General features: G+C 41.6%; 2 long non-coding RNA genes across 2 annotated transcripts; both read left to right on the top strand.

Annotated features, from left to right (window-relative positions):
- The first annotated feature begins 220 nt into the window (after positions 1 to 220).
- On the top strand, positions 221 to 1,100 carry LOC142246096 (uncharacterized). Its single transcript, XR_012724868.1, has 3 exons — positions 221 to 306; positions 603 to 769; positions 1,046 to 1,100. It is a non-coding gene; the product is annotated as an uncharacterized LOC142246096 (long non-coding RNA).
- A 5,229-nt stretch (positions 1,101 to 6,329) lies between these two features.
- LOC142246094 (uncharacterized) lies at positions 6,330 to 7,209 on the top strand. Its single transcript, XR_012724867.1, has 3 exons — positions 6,330 to 6,415; positions 6,712 to 6,878; positions 7,155 to 7,209. It is a non-coding gene; the product is annotated as an uncharacterized LOC142246094 (long non-coding RNA).
- The last annotated feature ends 2,124 nt before the right edge of the window (positions 7,210 to 9,333 follow it).

Raw genomic sequence — 9,333 nt, 5'->3', positions numbered from 1 at the left:
TCTAAGGGAGTAGGAGAGAACATCACTACCACATTATATCGTAAACCAACGGCTACTAACAGCCTTTTACACTATGATAGTTTCCACCCCACTCATGTCAAGAACGGGATACCCAAAGGCCAATTTATGAGGGTAAAAAGAAATTGCAGTGACAAATCTGATTTCGAAATACACGCTTCTGATCTAACCAACAGATTTCGCGCAAGGGGATATCCAAAACAAGTGGTCTCCGGAGCTCTACAGGCCTGTAGAACTATGACAAGACATACTCTATTACAACCAAGACTACGAAATAAGCGAACCACAGTGAGTATTATCACCCCCTTCCATAATCAATGGCAAGATCTATATGGACTTTTACAAGATAATTGGGACATACTTTTGAGTGATAAAAAACTGACCCCTTTTATTGGAGATAAGCCTAATTTAGTAGCAAGACGTGCCCAGAATCTGAGAGGTATCCTCTCCAAGAGCCATTTCTCAAGACCAACACAAAGTTTGGGAACGGGCATAAGACTAAAGGGCACATTTCCCTGTGGGGCATGTACAGTGTGTCCATACATGTTGGCAAGTGACTCCATCTCTTTACCGATCTTTCCTAGACGAATCACCTGCGGATCCTATTACAACTGTCGTACGAGGAATGCCATCTATATCCTTGTCTGCGATTGCCCGAAAATCTACGTCGGTGAAACTACACAGGAAGTGAGGAAGAGGATACAACAACACTTCTCCAACATAAATACAGCGGAAACCGACCTGAAAAAGGGTAAGGTACTGACCTCAGTAGCCTCCCATTTTCTTATGCACCATAAAGGGCGGTATACTACAGTCAAAGTGCTCATTGTGGACTCAATCAAACAGAACATTAGAGGTGGGAATGCTACTAAAGAATTGCTTAAAAAAGAATCAAGGTGGATTTATACCCTTAAGAGTTTAGCCCCACATGGTCTTAATGAGGAGTTGCTCTATACAGGGTTCTATAATGCTATTTGATGAATTCCACCATTTTTTACTAAAGCCCATTTGCCTTTTCCCCATCTAGAAGATCATGTATGGGGAAACTAGGAAGAGGATAAGAAGAGAACATGGAATAGGGAATTATGAAGAACCATAAAAGACCCTTCTTTATCTGACAAGACTTATCGTCGTTGGATATTAGAGACTTTACCCTGAATATACATATTATGGACGGATGAGCATATGGGAAATGTGGGAGTAGACGCTATACTACAAGGACATCCGGGATGTTATTAAGCTACTTCAGCTGTGGGGAGCACCCCTAGTATTGTTTTTTGCTATTCACAATACTAATGTGGTATTTTATAAGATTTCTCGTGTCACACATGTATGTGGCAAAGAGTGGGCTCCCCCTGTGCTTTTTGTTCTGGTTTCATTGGATTCCACCTGGTTATACTGACCGTATATATTGATCTAGTTTATGGCAATTCCATCTGCTAGTATTACCCGGGTTAATTATATGAGATCTCACTAACCTCCCGTGTGCCTCTGGGTGATATCTTATATCTTATATACATGTCACTCTTGCATGCTGTTCTAATCCGCGTGCCACTCCAATCTTTGTTCTTTACATCTCAAACATATACATCTGATGGTATCCTTGGGGATGCCATTATGGCTATAAGTATGAGCCATCACTGATGGATACTTATTGGTCTTTTTTAGACATCTGGTACTACAATATTTTGACCGTATACTAACTAACATAACTCTATGCCTTGATAACACACTCTAGTCGATGGGAACTTATATCCTTGGTAATACGTTGTAGTCGTTGGGAATCTATACGTATCCACGATGTATTGTGTGTGACATGTGTGAACCAGGGCACGGGTGGTGTATATGTCATGCTCTAACATCTAATAATTCTCTCTATGCTGGGTCTATTACATTTACTTGACACCCGGTGTTTTTCTCTATGGAAGAACTACATAAATAATTATGCTTGGTGTATACGTTATCATTTAACATCTAATGATTTTCCCCAAGTTGGGTCCGTTAGATCCATTTTTTGATATCTAATTTTCTGTTCTATGTAGGAACCACATAACTCTACTGGCTGGTATTATCTAGCTTTATATTGTGTGATTTTTACCGGTTTTACCGTTTTTTCCCTTGACCTATGGTTGATATTATCCATCTTCTGGTGATCTGGTTTTTGTCAAGAATCATATAACTCTGTTAGCTGGAATTATCTAGCTTTACTCTATGGGTCATGGATGTCGGCATCTTGTATTAACCAGTGGAGGACTCACTGGTGCTTATGGACATGTTGCATGTAGTATCGATGTAATACATGATAGAATTCTCCTAATGGATATGCCATTCTGCTTATTTTAGCCCGTGCTCTTCTGAGAAATTTTCTTCAAAGTAAACAGCGAATCTGCTGACATTTAAAGTGTTCCAGCAGCAAAGGGGTTAATACTCCATCTTTGTTTTCCCCTCTATCTAAACAGCGCATGCGCATAGTATGGACTGTGTTACTAAAGGTATTAGCATATTGCGATGCGCTTGGAAGTATAATAACCATCTGTCAGCTATAAATTTCGCTAATAGATAGCAAGGAGAAGCGCTGCTCCTTGAACACATTTTGTGTCTATCTAAGCGATATTTGACTCGCGCATGCGCAGTAGAAGATGGGGGAGGACGCTCTCCACATCATGTGATCAAACAAGATGGCGGCCGCCATCGGAGGTTCACCTCCAATACGAAAAATCGTGCAGCTGCGGGTAAGCACTGATTACACTTCCTTAAAAAGGACACACATGGCCATGTCACATCGCCTTCTTTTCCCCTGAGGAAGCCACTGGATACGTGGCGATACGCGTGGGGTGTCCATGCCAGGAACCCCTTGGGTCGCTCCTCTCATCCACCCCACCAGCATGCTTGCTATGTACTATATGGGATGATGGATATAGGTCCGGGTCTGTATTGCCTGTAGCCTGGTTGCTGTTCTCAATTGCACCGTATATATCAGTGGTAGCTTGAAGCATCCAGGACCCTGGCTATATGTGGCAGCATAATATGAGCATTTTTACTGAGCAGATAGAATTGCTTTCTGAATTTATGTCATCTTGCACTTAATAGGCGTTCTTTTCAGGATACACCTGTGAGAAGGTATTGTGGTTGTAGCACTATTGTGTATCGATGGGGACCTGGATGTACTTTGTGCTATGGATCTATATCATTTTATGTATATAGCATAGGTTTTGTATATCAGTACAATCTAAGTGTCTCTATCTTATGATTCGCTATATGTTACCACTCATACAGCACTGGGATGTTCTTGTGCCCATATAGACTCTAGTAATTTTCTATAAAAGCCTATACTGCTCATCTATAACTGGAGATGTGTTTATCTGCACAAGTGTTTCCATGTTAAAATTTACCATATGCTGCTAATTATATATTGTTGTGGACTTTAGTGCACTTGTTCACATCTACTATTTCTCTATACCGGATACGGGCCTTGTATACTAATGATTGGAGTGCCCCTACTATAATTATATATAAAGAAATTGTACATGATTGTATTTTTGGTTCCTGGCGGACATGTTTGTTATGCCTATGGCTTTTTAAATGTTTTTAACTTGTGTCATTGTGTGTCTTATAATAATTTTTCAGTGTGGAGACATGTGTCTCGTGTTCTGGTTCTTTAATAACCTAATAAAAATTTAATATACATTGGTTAATGTTGTGGTGATCCCGTGTGTTGGTATACTCCTTTCTCTCCTTTTGTCTTACATAAATTTTGTATACCAGGTGATCCCACTGGGTAGTGCCCTTCCTCTCTCCTTTTGTCATATCCTTATCGGTTGTTCTGCACAACCATTCGGAAGGAGGCACACTCTAAATTTTGGGTTGTTCGAATTCTATGTATATATATAGACTTCTTAGATATTCCCAATAAAATTTGTGTTGTCCCAGGTATTTTGGCACAACCTAAAACCAGAACCTTTTTTCACATGGATCTAGCAGCAAGGGAGGTGGCTTGGTCTAACCAATCCTCTGATGTATTTGGCACGTCTGAAAGCTCTGGCGTTCTGGGGAGGCCAACAGGCCCCCAGGACGAGAATCAACAACTCATGCAGGACTTAATTAATCTGCATAAAAGAGTGGTAAAAATATGGTGGAATATTAGGACCCTAGAAGAATATAAAAAACTTAAGATTACACCTAGAGGTCTGAGGGTACAAATATTCCCAGCTTGGGAGACGGACCCCCAGTTTAGAATTACTTGGGAGCAGGGCTTGCAGACGTGCTCATTTATTATCTTAGACATGCTAATAGACCACGATCGTGTGTTACTCACACAATTGAAGGAAGAAATTAACAACAAAGAGCACATTCTACGCCAGCAGGACCCACAAACAGTCGTAACTCCTTTTCAAAATAAACTCAAAGGAATCCTTGACAATTTTGAAAGGGATTTTATTAAGGGTAAGAAAAATAAATTCCAGAGGGATAAGAATGACTATGCCGAAAATAGAGCCTATAGGTGGTCTCACAGAGGCAATAAGCGTAGACCGGTTGGTAGAGAAATAGATGTCATTCCTGCAGCTTCGGAGCCCTCCTCGAGCGATTTTTTATCCACCGATACCAGCGATCAGGAAAACGCACTAGGAGGGGTCGCCGGAAAATCAAATACCAAAAGGAGAAACAGGAGAATCCATCCCTGGCAATCGCCCCCTCAGAGGGAAACGAGGAGCCGGAGACGAAACTGGTAGAAGGTAATGAAGGTGACTTACAAATAGTGAACTTGTCTCAATATCAATTGTCCGATGTGGAAAGCAGGCTATTGGCTAAGGGGCTTTCGTTTTCACCCATGAACAAAATGGACAAGTTCACTATAATTAAAGATGTATATCTCTTTTGCAGACAGCTCACTTTCAAGTACCTCTACAGCCGCCCTGACCTGATGGATACACTCCCACCGGAAGATCGCCAGGTGTTTAGTGACCTCTTGGATCTACTGGAAGAAGGTGAGAGAGACTCTGGCCAAAAAATACCATTTACAAGGCGCCTCCTATCACAGGCCACACCCTCCCTTAGCCTCTGTCCCGCTGTAGGGATCTTTTTCAATAAAATTTGTAAGGATATTGAGAAGCTTAAACCCGATAACAACAGGGGTAATAATCTTACAGCGGAAGAGAGGCGGATTCTGTCCAAATTGAGTAACAATCAGGAATTTATCATCAAAGAGGCAGACAAAGGGGGAAACGTGGTCTTGTGGCCAGTTGAGATGTATCTAAGAGAGGCTATGAGACAACTCTCTAATACTGAGTGTTATACGGTATTACCTTCCGACCCTACCTGTGTTTTCAAAAAGAAACTGGATGGATTGCTTTCTACGGCTCACGAACATGACATAATCTCCTTGAAGGAAAGGAACTTTTTAACAACCAAGTTCCCAGTTATACCCACCTTCTATATGTTACCTAAAATTCACAAGGGTCGCCCGGAACCTCCGGGCAGACCAATAGTGTCAGGAATTGGTGGCATGTTCGAGAGGCCCTGCATATATTTGGATTTTTATCTCCAGCCTTTGGCGCAATCCTCACCATCTTACGTTAGAGACTCTACCCATCTAATTGAACAGCTCACCAAACTTAAAGTCCCATCTAGTACTTTGTTGGTAACACTTGATGTGGAAGCCTTGTATACTTCAATTGACCATGAGGCAGGATCACGAGCAGTGTCATATTATTTGGACCGTAGAACCACCGGCAATAGAAGACACGATTCCTTTGTCCTAGACCTTCTCCATCTGGTATTGGATAAAAATTATTTTGTCTTCGATAGAAAATATTACCGGCAGACATCTGGGACCGCTATGGGGGCGTGCTGTGCGCCACCCTATGCTAATATCTTTTTAGGGTGGTGGGAGGAGACACAGGTGTACATCCTGGAGCACTATAAATCCCATGTGATACGGTGGTTCAGATATATAGACGATATCCTGTTCTTTTGGTCTGGATCTCGGGGGGACTGTGAAAATTTCATTGCCACCCTGAATGATAACACCCTTAATATTCGGCTAACCTCCAGCATAGCCAGGGAGACGGTGGAATTTTTGGACTTGCGAGTCTCTAAGGGAGTAGGAGAGAACATCACTACCACATTATATCGTAAACCAACGGCTACTAACAGCCTTTTACACTATGATAGTTTCCACCCCACTCATGTCAAGAACGGGATACCCAAAGGCCAATTTATGAGGGTAAAAAGAAATTGCAGTGACAAATCTGATTTCGAAATACACGCTTCTGATCTAACCAACAGATTTCGCGCAAGGGGATATCCAAAACAAGTGGTCTCCGGAGCTCTACAGGCCTGTAGAACTATGACAAGACATACTCTATTACAACCAAGACTACGAAATAAGCGAACCACAGTGAGTATTATCACCCCCTTCCATAATCAATGGCAAGATCTATATGGACTTTTACAAGATAATTGGGACATACTTTTGAGTGATAAAAAACTGACCCCTTTTATTGGAGATAAGCCTAATTTAGTAGCAAGACGTGCCCAGAATCTGAGAGGTATCCTCTCCAAGAGCCATTTCTCAAGACCAACACAAAGTTTGGGAACGGGCATAAGACTAAAGGGCACATTTCCCTGTGGGGCATGTACAGTGTGTCCATACATGTTGGCAAGTGACTCCATCTCTTTACCGATCTTTCCTAGACGAATCACCTGCGGATCCTATTACAACTGTCGTACGAGGAATGCCATCTATATCCTTGTCTGCGATTGCCCGAAAATCTACGTCGGTGAAACTACACAGGAAGTGAGGAAGAGGATACAACAACACTTCTCCAACATAAATACAGCGGAAACCGACCTGAAAAAGGGTAAGGTACTGACCTCAGTAGCCTCCCATTTTCTTATGCACCATAAAGGGCGGTATACTACAGTCAAAGTGCTCATTGTGGACTCAATCAAACAGAACATTAGAGGTGGGAATGCTACTAAAGAATTGCTTAAAAAAGAATCAAGGTGGATTTATACCCTTAAGAGTTTAGCCCCACATGGTCTTAATGAGGAGTTGCTCTATACAGGGTTCTATAATGCTATTTGATGAATTCCACCATTTTTTACTAAAGCCCATTTGCCTTTTCCCCATCTAGAAGATCATGTATGGGGAAACTAGGAAGAGGATAAGAAGAGAACATGGAATAGGGAATTATGAAGAACCATAAAAGACCCTTCTTTATCTGACAAGACTTATCGTCGTTGGATATTAGAGACTTTACCCTGAATATACATATTATGGACGGATGAGCATATGGGAAATGTGGGAGTAGACGCTATACTACAAGGACATCCGGGATGTTATTAAGCTACTTCAGCTGTGGGGAGCACCCCTAGTATTGTTTTTTGCTATTCACAATACTAATGTGGTATTTTATAAGATTTCTCGTGTCACACATGTATGTGGCAAAGAGTGGGCTCCCCCTGTGCTTTTTGTTCTGGTTTCATTGGATTCCACCTGGTTATACTGACCGTATATATTGATCTAGTTTATGGCAATTCCATCTGCTGGTATTACCCGGGTTAATTATATGAGATCTCACTAACCTCCCGTGTGCCTCTGGGTGATATCTTATATCTTATATACATGTCACTCTTGCATGCTGTTCTAATCCGCGTGCCACTCCAATCTTTGTTCTTTACATCTCAAACATATACATCTGATGGTATCCTTGGGGATGCCATTATGGCTATAAGTATGAGCCATCACTGATGGATACTTATTGGTCTTTTTTAGACATCTGGTACTACAATATTTTGACCGTATACTAACTAACATAACTCTATGCCTTGATAACACACTCTAGTCGATGGGAACTTATATCCTTGGTAATACGTTGTAGTCGTTGGGAATCTATACGTATCCACGATGTATTGTGTGTGACATGTGTGAACCAGGGCACGGGTGGTGTATATGTCATGCTCTAACATCTAATAATTCTCTCTATGCTGGGTCTATTACATTTACTTGACACCCGGTGTTTTTCTCTATGGAAGAACTACATAAATAATTATGCTTGGTGTATACGTTATCATTTAACATCTAATGATTTTCCCCAAGTTGGGTCCGTTAGATCCATTTTTTGATATCTAATTTTCTGTTCTATGTAGGAACCACATAACTCTACTGGCTGGTATTATCTAGCTTTATATTGTGTGATTTTTACCGGTTTTACCGTTTTTTCCCTTGACCTATGGTTGATATTATCCATCTTCTGGTGATCTGGTTTTTGTCAAGAATCATATAACTCTGTTAGCTGGAATTATCTAGCTTTACTCTATGGGTCATGGATGTCGGCATCTTGTATTAACCAGTGGAGGACTCACTGGTGCTTATGGACATGTTGCATGTAGTATCGATGTAATACATGATAGAATTCTCCTAATGGATATGCCATTCTGCTTATTTTAGCCCGTGCTCTTCTGAGAAATTTTCTTCAAAGTAAACAGCGAATCTGCTGACATTTAAAGTGTTCCAGCAGCAAAGGGGTTAATACTCCATCTTTGTTTTCCCCTCTATCTAAACAGCGCATGCGCATAGTATGGACTGTGTTACTAAAGGTATTAGCATATTGCGATGCGCTTGGAAGTATAATAACCATCTGTCAGCTATAAATTTCGCTAATAGATAGCAAGGAGAAGCGCTGCTCCTTGAACACATTTTGTGTCTATCTAAGCGATATTTGACTCGCGCATGCGCAGTAGAAGATGGGGGAGGACGCTCTCCACATCATGTGATCAAACAAGATGGCGGCCGCCATCGGAGGTTCACCTCCAATACGAAAAATCGTGCAGCTGCGGGTAAGCACTGATTACACTTCCTTAAAAAGGACACACATGGCCATGTCACATCGCCTTCTTTTCCCCTGAGGAAGCCACTGGATACGTGGCGATACGCGTGGGGTGTCCATGCCAGGAACCCCTTGGGTCGCTCCTCTCATCCACCCCACCAGCATGCTTGCTATGTACTATATGGGATGATGGATATAGGTCCGGGTCTGTATTGCCTGTAGCCTGGTTGCTGTTCTCAATTGCACCGTATATATCAGTGGTAGCTTGAAGCATCCAGGACCCTGGCTATATGTGGCAGCATAATATGAGCATTTTTACTGAGCAGATAGAATTGCTTTCTGAATTTATGTCATCTTGCACTTAATAGGCGTTCTTTTCAGGATACACCTGTGAGAAGGTATTGTGGTTGTAGCACTATTGTGTATCGATGGGGACCTGGATGTACTTTGTGCTATGGATCTATATCATTTTATGTATATAGCA

Source organism: Anomaloglossus baeobatrachus, chromosome 7, assembly GCF_048569485.1.
Source record: "Anomaloglossus baeobatrachus isolate aAnoBae1 chromosome 7, aAnoBae1.hap1, whole genome shotgun sequence".
In the NCBI taxonomy this organism is placed as follows: domain Eukaryota; kingdom Metazoa; phylum Chordata; class Amphibia; order Anura; family Aromobatidae; genus Anomaloglossus; species Anomaloglossus baeobatrachus.
This window is presented reverse-complemented; position numbering and strand designations above follow the sequence as displayed.